Below are 14,570 nucleotides of genomic sequence, written 5' to 3'. Positions count from 1 at the left end.
TTTGAAAAAAGTCGTATCTTACATTCGGTGCTGGAATTTTTTCAAACGGCTTTCATAGAAAGCCTAGCTATTCCGTCAGAGTCACAGTCACCCAAGTCCAGGTATTCCATCAGAGTCGCTCTAAATCAGCTTCTAACATTAAATATGGATACAAACACTAAGGCTAATGCAGAATAATAGGAGCTTATATATGGTACAAACAAATTTCCTCTCCCTCTTGTGTTACTACCAAATGGGAAACAGAATGAAATTTGTGATTGACTTTTTTAAATACAGGAAATGCATTTTTCACTCTCCTTAAACCGAAAACCCCTGGATGGAAGAATTACATTGTGATCATAAACGCAGATAGAATCACAGCATTTTTTTTCTTTAATTCTTTTCAGAAGGCTTTCTGCATTAGCTAAAGCCATTAACTAAAAATAAATCCAGAGGGAGGAAATATTTGCAAATTATATACGTGATAACAAACTTTTGTGTAAGTAGGTTGTATTTTTTAGAAAATCCCTTACAACTCAATAAGAACACCAATAACCCAATTTTAAAATGAGCAAAGAATCTGAATAGACATTTCCCTAAAGAATATATACAAATGGCCAGTAAGCACATAAAAAGATATTCAGCATCATTGCCTATCAGGGAAATACAAAGTGAAACCACAATAAGACACTACTTTATATCCAATGAATGGCAATAATCAATAGTATAGGAAATAACATGTTGGCAAAGATGTGGAGAAAATAGAAACTGCATACTCTTCTTGTCAGAATGTAAATTGATGCAGCCACTTTGGAGAACAGTCTGGCAGTGTCTCAAAAGGTTAAACATAGAGTTACTATCTAACCCAGCAATTCCCTTTTAGGTATTTACCCCAGAAAAACAAAAACATATATCTACACAAAAATATGTGTCCACAATGTTCATAGCAGCATTACCATAGTAGCATATGTCTGCACAAAAATATGTGTCCACAATGTTCACAGTAGCCAAAAAGTGTAAACAAGTCCATCACTTCCTGAAATATTTCTTTTTCTCAAACACACTTCCTCTATGTTTCTACCTACATTAATCATTCTACAAGAGTCACCTCAGTGGCTCCCTCCCCACTGAAACCTTGCCTGCCCAGCAGCCCACCCTACAACCTTGTCTCCTCTGAGCTCCTGTTTGATGTCCCAGATGCATCTATCCCATCGTGTTTGAATTCAGTTTGTTCATCTGGCCTGTGTCTAGGCTGAGAGCTTCATGAGGGCAAGGACAGGGCCTTACTCATCATTGCACACTTAATATGTTCCAAAGAGCCAAGGGCTTAAATGCTTGTGAATGAATGAAGGAGCAAGTGATTGAATGAACTGTGGTGAGATTATGATGTGGAGAACAACCCATAGTAGTCAGTAGGGAGAGGCATTTTGTAACCCTGCTGGTGTTGAAAGATGAGAAATACAGTCTTTCTCTCTGGCTATTAAGTATTTTACAACAGATCTTTTCTGAAGTGTTAAAAGTTAAATCAATTTCCAAGAAAACATGACTGGTGACATAAAATATGTCGTGAGGGGAATATTTCCCCTCCTAATACTTTCCATGTACCTGAAAGGGAAAAGTGCACCCAACACATATGTATAATGCTGTCATCTAGAAGATCATGCTCTCATGTTTCTCCAGGCCCTTATGTGCAGGGTAGCAAATGAGTATGTTGGCCAGGGATCAATCCACACACAAAGTTGGCATGATCTTCACCATGTTATGAGTCATCTCCCTGTCAGTACCTGGTCAGGCCCAGCTCTGAGACAGAGCAGGCAAGAAGGGACCCATTTGATGTCCTAGATGCATCTGCCCCATCATGTTTGAATTATACTAGATTGATCTTGCCAGACCTGAGGAATAGCACTCCATTTAGGCGTGGAGTCACCCCTAATGCCCTGTCTACTATAAAAGACAGCTTTGGATTCTGGGAGTGCCCATAATGAAGCCAAAAGAGCTATCAGGCCACACATGTAAGGAGTCTATGGGTGTTGAAAAATATTGATAAGATGGACATCATGTCCTATGATGGAAGTCTCACAGAAGAGCAAAGGCAGAACCTAAGGCCATGGGCAGAAGTCAAAATACAGTTCAAAGTGGACCCCAGGGAGCAGGCAAGGCAGTAGCAGTTTCCTTAAGACACAAAACCTATACTACAAGACAATGGCAATATGATATTGATCCTGGCATTTATATATGTATATGGATAGGGACTGTGTAATGGACATTGTTTTTGGAATTGGGTGCCCAGAGCCATTTCCTTGTATGGTGGGAAAAAGAATCTTTCTTGTGGAAAACGCACTCCTGGGGCTTGAGTGAAGCTAACCTCACCCAGACTTGACCCCATGGCAGTGGGCACATGGCTCAGACCTGACCTCACAATCCTCCCCAGGATGCTGGGTCTGTAAGGTGGTTGATTGTAAGTCCCAGGCCTCTGGCAGCCATGTTGCTTTCCCATCTGTAGGATGAATAGACAGAAAGAAATACAAGTGTGAGATGCAGAGAGAATCAGAGACTGGAGAAGAGTGTTTGACCCCTGAAGGAAGAAGGAGGCCTGGAATTTCTTTTAAAGTCTGAATTGGGTGTCTGTGGCTGGCAGCCAAAGGAATCCTCTAGAGGCCAACATGTGTTGCTTTTGAGAGGAGGCAGGACTTGGTTGATGCTTAGGGCTGGGTCTGCAACGTGGGTAGAGCACCAGATCTCGAGAAATTTTCAAAATTCTCTTTGTGACCACCACATTTTATGCTGAGATTCTTTTTTTCCAAAAGAGAAGATAAGTCTAGATTTTTAGTCACTGCTGTTATATTCTTTCCTACACCTTTGTGTTTCTCATCCTTTTCACACTCGTGCTCAACCCTCTGAGTCAATTTCCAAGGGACCCTTTTTTTTTTTTTTTTTTTTTAAGAAAATGAAAATCTAATCTATTCAGCTCCCCAGCAAGGTTCCATGGTCCTGGGGAAAGGGGCCAGGGAAGTCGTGCCAACTTCCTGGGGTGTGGGGTTTTTATGGCTAGGCAGAATGAGCAACAGCTGGGTGCTCTGATTGACTCCAGGGGAGCGGGATTGAGACGGGGTGGGCCGCTATTGGTTGGCGGGTTGTTGGGAGGGTTTTCCAGTGGGAGAGCCGGCCACGAGCCTTGCATCAGCTGGAGCCTTCCAGGAGAGCCATGCAGCAGAGCTAGGTGCCGTGTGCAGAGCCTGGTGCCGGGTGCAGAAGTGGGTGTGTCCAGCCTCCTGGCGAGGCAACCGGCCTTACATTCCGACCCTTTCCATGATATAGGACTCTGCTTCTTTCTGGCTACTTCCTGCTGAATAGGGGTGAAGTGTGGGAGAAGGGTCAGTTGGCTGGTGCCTCAGTTGGGAGTCGGACACAGGGGTGAAGCAGCATCTGGTTTATGGCCACCCTGGAAATTTCCCCCATGCGGGCCTGTAAAAACCTGAGGAAAAAAATGGGCCAACATTAACAATGATGGGGGTGATAATAGGGGTCAGCCAGGTAAGCAAGGGGGATTGCCACCAGTTAAAAGGCGACACTGATGCATTTTGCTTCTTGCAGAGGTCCTATTGGAGGCGATAAAGAGCGCTGACATTTTTTTCCACAAGGCCTATTTCATTGATGTAATAGCAGTCTGAAGAAACAGACAGATACCTCCCTTTTCTGCTATCAGCAGATGAAGGGCTCGTCGGTTCTGGAGAGTTACCTGGGCCAGTGATGTGATTTATCACTGGAGGGAGGCCAGGGAGGCGGCTGACGCCTCAATGGCCACACGGAGCTTGTCTTCCATTTGGGCGGCTGAAGTGACACTGTAGTCCAGGGCGCCACTACCCAGCCCAGTTGCCACTAGAGAGGATGCTAGAGAGGGGAAGGCATTGGCTGTATAGCAACTTTAAAACCACTTGAAGCCACCTACCCAAAGGATGCTAGAAATCATCCTCTGGATATCCGGGTTCCTCTTGTTTAGTGGAGGGCAAGGGACTCCTAGACCACAATTACCGGTGATCTGAGAAGTCAGCCTAGGCCTGATCTCCCTTAGGGTTTCATTTTCCCTTGAAATTGAAGCTGGAGATAGAGCTCTACTTAGTCCTCCTCCCTGCAGGATCACATAATGGCCCTGTATAGTTAGACTGAAGACATTCCCTGCCGTTAGCTGGTCACAAAAACAAGCAGAAAGCACTAGAAAGAAAGAAGAGTGGTTATTTAGAAGTAAATAGCAAGGGAAGATTGGAAATGTTTGATCTTATATATAGGTACTGCCTTTGTGTTCTCCAAGTAATTACTTTTGGTTTACTTTTTTCTTAAAGTGCATTGAGATTGGAAGGTTAGTAAAAATGGACAATAAAATTAGGTACTAAAAACAAATGAGGCTCTCATGGGATAGAGTCAAATAAGAGAGAGAAAGTCTTGGTTCTGTCTTAGTTGCAAAACAGAGTTTTGTCAGCCGCTTCAGTATTTCTTAGACCTTTCCTGCTAACAACAATTAAATGAGAGAGGGGATCTCAAAGTTTGGGTCAAAACCTTGATTTTCAGATAAGAGATCACATCAACTTTCAGGGAAAATCTCAGATGTCCCTAATATTTCTTCACTATAAGACCTCCTACAAGGTCTCTATTCCAGAAAGCTTTGAATCTCATTTCTGCAAGGTACAAACTAATAGCCCTTACAAAGACTGTCAGAGATTTCATTTTAAAACACTATTAAACCTAAAAGGTGGTGGCCAAATTGGAGAGGATGTTTGATCCTCTCCCAATTTTCCGATGCTGCAAAGCAGAGACTGATAGTAAATCATTCTTTGCAGTCAGTTCTCCTGTTTATTAAGAACAAGAAACCATTTTAGAAGTTTTTATCTTTTTTTCCCTGCAAGGGCTTCATAACATTGGCACCCAGCTTGTGAAACAGAGGGAGAGAACAGAAACCACATCCGAAAGTAATCATCTCCCCAGCACTGTAACGAATTATATGTGTTAAAGGTTCCATGGACTAAATTAGCATGAGGGTATTTCATAAAAAGTTATGTAAATCTTAAGTGGAGGTAATGCTCTTCTCCTTAAACTTAGGGATGAGAAAACAGTAGGCCCCAAGACCTTGCTACAAAACAGTAACTTTGTTGCTTCTTGTGCCACCAAATTAAACAATTGAAATGAAACCACCCCACCTCCTATACTCACATAAACTAAGTTTTATTGTTAACTGGCACACACTGAAAAGCCTGAGGCTAATGAAGCCAAACTTCCCAGAATTGTTCAATTTGCTATTGTTCTATTTCTTAATTTTTTGGGGGGAACAGGGAAGAGCACAGGTGCCTTTTCCTCAGTATTACTCAGTCCATAGATAATAGAAAGTTGTTTCTTTTAAACTTGCAAATGAGATGCTTTATTTCAGAGGCCCATTCACCATTGCAAAGGGAATATTTTTATTTTTAAGAGATTCTGTTTTTAATTGGCTACTTAGAAAGTCTGTTTTAGAAAACATACATACTTGCTGGAGTTAACTTGTTCTTTAAGGTTCAAAAAAAGATCTACAAAAGGGAAACAAAATGGACATCGAAATGCTGTTCTGAGGGATAATAATACTTAAAAACTTGGAGTTGGTGGAGGAAATCTGTCCCCTTTAATATCTCAGTTTGCACTTCGCCCCTTAGCACTTGCTAATCACATTGCGCCCAGGGGCAATCAGACACTTGCAACAATTGCTTTTTAAGCACCACAGAACTACCTGCAGTAATTTGGTTGTTTTCAGCCATTCTCCAAATAAAAATATCCCTTCAGCCCAAAGGCTCAGAGTTTGTAAGGTTTTTCTTTCTTTTTTTTTTTTTTTTTTTTTTTTTTTTTTTTTTTTTTTTTGAGAAGCTAACACTCATTCCCATGCACTTTTATCACCTTAGGCTAAAAATATAACAGACACAAAGACAGAAAAGGAGCTGGAAGAAATTAAGAAGAGTGCTTTCCAAAGTTTGGAAATTCCTTGAACAATAAGGCACATCTAATGTATATGCAATAACTCTGCAGTAAAGAGAAGACAGAGAAACGAGAGCCTGCATAAAAGCCTTGGCAATTCTATTTTTTAGTTAATAATGTGAAATGGAAAAATATTTTGTTCTGTATGGTATCTATTCAACTGTAATTCTACACTCCACGTGATGTGAAAATCTAAGTTTGGGCAAAGTTGGCCTTTTTTTTTCTTTAATCCACACTGACACTGTGCCCAGAGATGGGGCTCTAGCTATTGAGGGACTGGAAGAATCTCAAGGAGTGAGTGATTGGCTCAATCCCGAATCCTCTATGTACCAAGAGGATCACTTGGACCCATTGCAAACGATTGCTTTTTCTTGTAAGTATAGTCTGCCCTCACGTGGTGAAAGTGAGAGGCTGCTTTTACATCCCAGGACACCTTCCTCTGGCTTCTAGGGCAATTTTTGTAGCAACTGGTGCCATTTTACCACCATGCCATCTTTGAACTGCTCTGCATTTTTCCTTCCCCTCTATCCTACTTCCCCCTTTTCCTCCTCTTCTTCTTCCTTTGATCTTCTTTCTGTTTCTTGCACTCTACTTCTTCCTTCCCCCTTGCTTTCCCAAGCCCTCCACTGTATTATTCAGTGGTCCAAATCCTCTGTCTTGGGGAGGATCTGGTCTCTGATTTAAGGAATTCAGAAAATGCACTCTCAATAAATAATTAGAGAAAGATCACTTTAAGGGATAATGGCATGACATCATAGATTCTGAACCAGTAATTGAGAGACTTGACTTTCACTGATTGTGGCTCTGTCCCACAAATAGGATATGGATATGACATGTTTATACACAAAGCAAGAAATCTAGACATATGCACAACTTCATAAAGAACCAGGAGGCAGGAAGACAAAGTGAATTCATCTGCCCTCTTTTTTAAAAAAGCAGTAAGGACACCCAATGCTGACCGCACAGCTCCCACTGAGCTATTCCAAATACAAGGTAAGCAATCAAAAACCAATGCTCATATGGCAATATAGCCTCAAGAGAAAGCTACTTGTTTCCCTCATGGTCCTATTCCAGACAGCCCATCATCCCTAGGGCCATCCTGAGCAACCAGTCCACCCTGGGCATCATTTTCATCATGCCACATCCCTACCCAGAAATAATCAAACGTCTGTTGCCTTCAAAGTCCGAATACCTGTGCATTATTCAGGATCTCTCTCTCTCTCTCTCTCTCTCTCTCTCTCTCTCTCTCTCTCTCTCTCACACACACACACACACACACACACACCCCATAGCCTCAACCTGCTCAAGTTCTCTACTTCAGCCACATTTCTCTCCTGGGCATCCCCCAATGTCCAACATTTTTTTTTAACCTCTGTGCTTTTACATTTGCTGATTCCCCGCCCAGAAGAGTCTTACTCAAATCCCACAGCCTTTTGTGGAGCTTATGTCAGTCTCGAAGTCCTTTTTTTTTCAACACTGAAACTGCATTAGTACACAAAGCAAGACATGTCACCCAGGGAGATGGAAGTTGAGGGTGCTTTCATACCCATATGAAAGCCTCATATCAAGATATAATACATATATTTTAATACAACTATAATTTACAGACCTATTAATCTTCCAAGGCAGGAGGTGGGGTGAGGGTAGGGAGGGCAAAGTGTTCATAAACTACCAAGGAAAAATTCTAGTGGTTTATGCTATTGCCAGAATCCTGAGATGGAATTATGACCCTATAACTCAAAGTTAGCCAGCTCTTTCCATTCTCTAATGGATGCTTTGGAGACGTGTCTTCCTGCTCAATTTCCCTGTATACTCTGTAGCCTTCACTCCCTTCCAAACACACCAGGGAGCCTCATAACCACCTCATGTGACAAGCTGTTTTAGCTATGCCTTTGTTTGGGAAATGCAGAAGGAAGACTCCCATACTCCTCTCAATCTAAAGATTCTGCGTAGGTTGGAGGTGGGAAAACCTGTCTTCCATAACAGACAGAAATGCCATAAAGCTCCCACCCATGATCTCCAGATCTGGCACAAAATATCCACAGGTAAGGGAAGAACTAAGTATCACTCAAGTATTGCACCAAATTCCCCTAGTTTACGTTTTAGATGCACTACTAGTATAGTATTATTCTAATTGTAATCCACGAACCCTCTGCATCATATTCACCTAGCATGGTTTTTTGAAAATGCTGGTTCCTAGGCTGCATCTCAGACCTATACAGTCAGAATCCAGGGGGTAGAGCCTTGGAATATGGCTGTGCTATAAATAACTGAAGCCATTCTTATCCATGCTATGTTTGAGCACCTCTTTTTGGGGTATTCGCTGTGCTTTTCTTCACTGTGCTAAATGTAGTACTTTAGACAGGGCCTGCCTTAGACAAAATCGCTAAGGGCTAAATATGTCAAAACTCGTGCTTTGTGAACTCGCATCTCTCTTTGGACCTGCTGCTCCCGATGTCTGGCCCTGTGGCTATGTCAGTGCACTTACTCCTGACCCTGGGCCCACTGAGTGCCCACCTGGACTTACCTTGCCCATGCGAGCATGTATGAGCACCTAGGCCATTCCTTTCACCTTCCTGTCCAACAACTTGATTTGATCTGTGCCTGGTTTTCCCAAGATTGTGCTATTCATTAGATGACAGTTAACCAATTTAATTTGATGACTAATCCATATTAAAGGGTTAATGTAGGTATTTGTTACTCTTTGGCTGAGTCAAGGGACATATTCTGGGGCAGATGAAGAGGGACTTGGCCTTCTCAATCATACCGGTTAGATTAATTCTCTCTCTACCATTTGCTAAGAAGTCTCAAATTCCATGCAATTTTATTTCTAAAGTGGATTAATAATCCCCCACTTATCCCCAAAGAGTAGAGCTTAAAAGCATTTTAGGAACTGAAAAGTTTTACATAAGCAAAAGAAATTGTTAATATCCATCTCAAGATCAAGCCCTGATTTATGAATACTGTGGCAATTGTTTTCCTGGTTTTCACTCTCCTAGTAGTAATCAAAAAATTCTAATGAAGGTCCTTCCAAGCCAAGTCTACGTGGCATATGCCTTTGATAAGGTAGCAGGCATTCCCCGAGCTGGCCCTGCCTGGGATCATCCTCTGTGTCCTTCTCCATCCTCATGACACTTGGGCTTAGACCAGCCACACCATGTGAATATGGCCTATTGAGAATAACCTAGGGAATCCTACCCACCACACTGCACAGAAAGGAAACAGCTCCAAAGAGATGAAGGGAATCACAACCTGGACCTTCTGACTTCAGCACGGGACACCACACTGCCTTGAGGTCACTGTTACCAAAATTATCAGATGTCTTTGGGACATGTTTATGGTTCTTGGGGATGTGCCCGCCTCATCCGTTTCCACCCCTTGTTGTCTCCCATTCTCCTCATCTTTATGCTATGACCAAACTGTCCTCTAGATAGTTCTTCTCCTCAGCTGTGTCTTTTGGTGTTAAAACATTCTCTAGGAGTGACACAACACATTCATATGCTCTGTGAGCAAAACCCACACCCTGTGCTTTGCTGGCCCTTATCTGTGTAGACTGTGAGTTTCATGCCTCGTTGACATTTGGCTGCCTACTGGCTGCTGAAAGGCTTACTTGATGGATGAGTGGTTATACTGCCCTAGTCTGCTCTGTACACAGCTATGGCCACACATGGATGATGGGAAGAGCTGGAAGGATGGGAAGAGATCTTAAAAGTCATGACCAACTCATCCAAATAGAGGGACAGGAATCCCAAATGGAGTGTGTTGTAATATGTTCAAGAAGCATTTCTAAAATCTATATTTCAAAAAGACTAAGCTCAAACCTCTGCCCTTTAGGCTACATCAGAACACTGAAACGAGCCCCACAGATGGCCTTTGTACATAACTCCTGGCATACTGGTTTTTTTTTTTCAGCCCTAGAATTCCCTTGAATTTTGGAAAATGCTAATTGAAATACAAGGCATATGTTCTTTAGCATGAGCCAGTGAGAGAAATCTAAGGGCTGGACAATGCTGTCAAATAAATATGACACACAATAACAGTGGCCGTGTGTAACTAGCCTAGTGAATTTGAAAACCAAATCCGAGAACATTTGGTGGCTTGATTAATTTGCTTTGCCTATCCGCCATCTGTTGTTGTCTCCAGGAGCTCGGGATGGGGCACCCTGCTTGGTTCTGCTGACTTAGGCCACCTGGAAACTCCCTTCTATAGGGAGTGGGGGTGGACTCTGCAGAACAAAAGTCCCCAGCCCTGCTCCTCTGATCCCACTGTGCAGCTGGGAAATCAGGTTTGTAGAAGCAGCTCCTCCCTTATGCTTCAGAACTACTTTTATATCCTCTACCTCTGTTTAAAAAGAGTGCACATTCACAGGCTCACCTGTTTTATATCTTCCCATGCTGATAACTGCAGAGAAAAGTGAGGTCACTGGGTGACAATCAACCAATTGCTTTTTTGAGCTGAACTGCAGAATGTCACATTTGAATTGTGCTACCCACCCCACCCTTTTTGGCTGAATTAACTCATTCTTTTCAGAGCAAAGCTTTTCATCAAATGCCTTATACAAACTTAGTATGTGGTGCCCTTGGAGAGTAAGCTCAGCTTTGCTTTCTGAACTATGTCATTAAAATAATGCTCATCTTTGCCCTTGTCCTGCTCCCCCAACCCAGACACTTAACTTGCCCCATTCATTTTTCAATCAAAACATGATGAGTGCTCACATGTGAGCTAGATACTGGGGAGTCAGAAGTGAAAGCGTAGTCATTTGTCCTCACAGTCTCACAGGCTAGTGGGGGAAGATAAATAAATAAAACTACACTCCAGATATTTTGACAGATATTTACATAGGCTACTTGTGGCAAAGATTTATTGCTTCCCACCAAACTGGTTCCACTCTTCTTCCATGTTAATTGAGTTGCCCAGCTCCACACCACACCTCCTTTCCTTCCCACAAACTCCCTCCCTGCAACTTGGTGTGCTCCTATGGCTAAGACCTACCCATCAGGAATATGAGTTGGAAGTGATGTGTGCCACTTCCAGGCCTGGGCCTTCAACCATGGCACATGTGCTCTACCATTTTCTTACCCTTTCTGATGAGCTGGAACATGATAATGTCTGCAAGCTAGCATCAACCATGTGGAAGAGGACGGTGCTCCAGGTGGTGGGGAGAAATGAGATGGAAGGGGCCCTCATGACTGCACAGAGCAAATGGGCCCCTCTACTGGTTCTGGATTGCTTCGAAAATGAGAATAAAGGGCTTTGCTTCTTAAGCCACTGTATTATTGGGGCTCTTTGTTACCACAGCTTAGTTTTCACTCTAATCAGTGCAACTCTGTGTGCCACACTGAAGCGCTGTCTGAAACAGGAGTAAACAATCTTCATCTGAGATTACACACAAAGAATCTCCATGTTTCCTTGATTCAGATTCACCAGATGTTCATGTTTTCCCATTCTTGTCTATCGTTCTGTTTGTATATGTAAACACATAAACGTGTGTGTGTATGAAGAAGGGAATTAAATAATACCAATAATAGTAAAAACAAAACCTTATAATTTGTAGTTGCTATATAATAAATTTTGTTTTGTTGTATGCTGTTTAATATAAAACCTATTCCCCAGCTTTGCTTAAAATTAATCCCTATGAAACCTACCTTATCTATTCTCCTCACATTCTCAGCCAAGTTCCCAGGCATCTCAAGACTCTTGTTTTTCTTGCTGACCAGCTGCAAGGTCACAGGGCAAGATAACACACAAAAAATGTACAACACATTTCTCAAAATGCTATTTTTCAAGTGTAACATACATCACTAGACATGTTGCAAATTAATTAACTGTTCTTTGTTCTGACTTCTGTAAACCTGTTAGTTGCTATGTCATCCTGGATGTATAAAAATATCCCATTTTCTTTCTCCGGGGCTCAGACTTGTGATGCTAATTCTCTGAGCTGGTGGCCACCTTAATAAAATCCTCCTGTTTCACCCATTGGTCTCTCCAGGCTCCTGGATATTCTGTCACATGTATTTCCCCTGAACGGTTCATGAGAAATTTACAGACATCAATATTGAAAAGTGTATTTCTATCAAAAACAAGGACATATTCTTACATACAATAATACAGTTGTTAAAATCTGAAAAAGTAACATTGATACCCAGGTTATTATATTATCTAAAGAACTTATTTCATTATTAAACCAATTATCCTAATAATATCTTTTATAGCAAAAGAAAGAAAAAATGCATTACTCAAGGACCCAATACAAGATTATGTCTTGGGTGATCATTGTCTCCTTTTCTTCTTTAATCTGGAATCATTTATCAGTTTGTCTTTGTCTTTTATGACTTTGACCTCTGGAAGAATACAGTTATCATATAGTTTGTCTCTCTCAATTTGGACTTGCTTTCAAGATTAGATTCAGATTATATTTTTGACAGGAATCTCACAGAAGTGACACTGCGTTCTCATTGCCTCCTATCAGGTGGCACAAAATTTCCATCTGCCCCCTTACTGGTGATGTTAATTTTGATTATTTAGTTTAGGCGCCAGATTTATTTACTATTTTTTTCCCTTCATAATAAAAATGAAAAGAGGAGAGAAAATGAGAGGAAAGGAAGGAACCACTACTCCCAAACAATTTTGAAATCCAGCAGGGCAAATTCCATTAGCCTTGAAGGAATGGGCATGGTCCCCTGGGCCTGAGGCTTTGCCCTTAGAGGCATCCTTCCTTTTTCTTAAAGGGTATCACGTGTTTGCAGCTGAGTAGTTTTTTTAGCCTGCTTCCTGCCTGTAGAATTTTGGAAGTTCCATAGCCTTCTTTCATTTTATCTTGTCTCTGTTTCTCTCAGCCCAAGCTGGCAATGTTTCTGCTCATCTAACCGTCTCAAAAACATTATGGGTCTCCTGTCTAAGTCATAAAGGTTCATACTGTTAGACAAAAAGGTCCTTTACAGATCTTTCCATGATAACCCCATCTCTATTCCTGGCTTCTTCTCAGATGGCTTATGGGACCCATGAGTCACATCTAATCTCTTCACAGAGTCCTCTGTGTGACTGAATACTCTGGCTTTTTGGTCCCTCTGAGGCCCTGGTAAGAGGTTGTCCAGCCACACCCTTGGCTTTCTCTTTAGGACATACTTTCTTAACAGTAAATCTCCTCATTTTAGTGTCTTTTGCAATATGGATTGGCTGAGAGTTTCCCCAAACCATCAAGTCCTGGTTCCTTTTTGCTTAAAAGTTATTCCTTCAATCCATCTGTTTCTCTCACATCTTACTATAAGCGGCAGGAAGAAACAAGGCTGCACCTTCAACTATTTGCTTTCAACACTAAGCTTTCTGCTACTATATAGCAAGGATCACTTTTCTTGCAGTTTTCAATAAAGTGTTTCACATTTCCTTTGTGCTCCATCAGCAGTGATTCTAGAATCCATCTTTCTATCATTATTATGGTCATTGAGGTATGCCTGTAGAAAACATAGGTTTTCTCTACCCTGCTTCGCAATTCCTTCTGAGCCCTCACAAGTAAAGACTTTAATATCAAAATTGTACTTGCAATCTATTCAAGACAATCTAGACTTCTATCATATTCCCCAAAATTATGTAAATTTCATTATATAATATTAATATATGATGTAAATTTCATTATACAATATTAATATATAATTTTATTATAATAAGTTTACCTATTATCTATTACAAAGCAACTTTCATATTTTTAGGTGTTTGTTAAAACAGCACCCCACTGTTGGTACCAAAATCTGTATTCATTTCCTAGTACAGCTGTAAAAAATTGTCACAAACTTTGTGACTTAAGGCAACACAAATTTATTATGGTTCTAGTGGTCAGAAGGGTAAAATGGGTCCATAGGACTGCATTCCTTTTGAGGGCTGTAGGGGAAAATCTGTTTTCTTACCTTTTCCAGCTTCTAGAGGCCTCCTATATTCCTTATCTCATGACCTCTTTCTCCATCTTTAAAGCATCTTGTCTCCTCCCTGATCTCTGCTTCCATTTCACTCACATTTCTATCCCTGCTGCCTTCCTCTTATAAGACCTTGTGGTTACATTGGGCCCACCCAGACAATCCAGGATAATCTCCCCATATCAATATCCTTAACTTAATCACATCTGCAAAGTCCCCTTTCCCTATAAAGTCTCATATTCACAGGCTCTGGGGATTAAGATGTGGACATTTTTGGGTAGCCAGCTAGAATATTCTTGAAGGTCTATCTATTGTCTGTAATGGCCTACACAACAGAGGGTAGTTAATTCATCAAATTAAATGTGAATTCATTGAATTAGAGGTTAATTCATCAGTCCTTGGTATAATTGCCAAGAATTACAGGGAAAATAACTGAGTCAAAAAGGAGCCCCCAACATAAACGGTGAGACATTTCTTGGTTCATTCTCTTCCACATAGAAACATAGAACCTGAAAGTTTCCCAGTTATTCCAATTTGATTTTTGTTGTTAAACTTGATCTCAATCACAAGTATGTTGGGTGAATTAAAAAACATGGGCAGTGTCACTGGGTAGTTACAGCCATACATTATTTAACCCAACACTGCTCAAGCATCAGGAGAAGCATGTGAATTTGTATTCAGTCAGATTGA

This window comes from Cebus imitator, unplaced genomic scaffold (assembly GCF_001604975.1).
Source record: "Cebus imitator isolate Cc_AM_T3 unplaced genomic scaffold, Cebus_imitator-1.0 Scaffold45, whole genome shotgun sequence".
Classification (NCBI taxonomy): Eukaryota; Metazoa; Chordata; class Mammalia; order Primates; family Cebidae; genus Cebus; species Cebus imitator.
The sequence above is the reverse complement of the archived record's forward strand: the minus strand, read 5'-3'. Positions refer to the sequence as shown.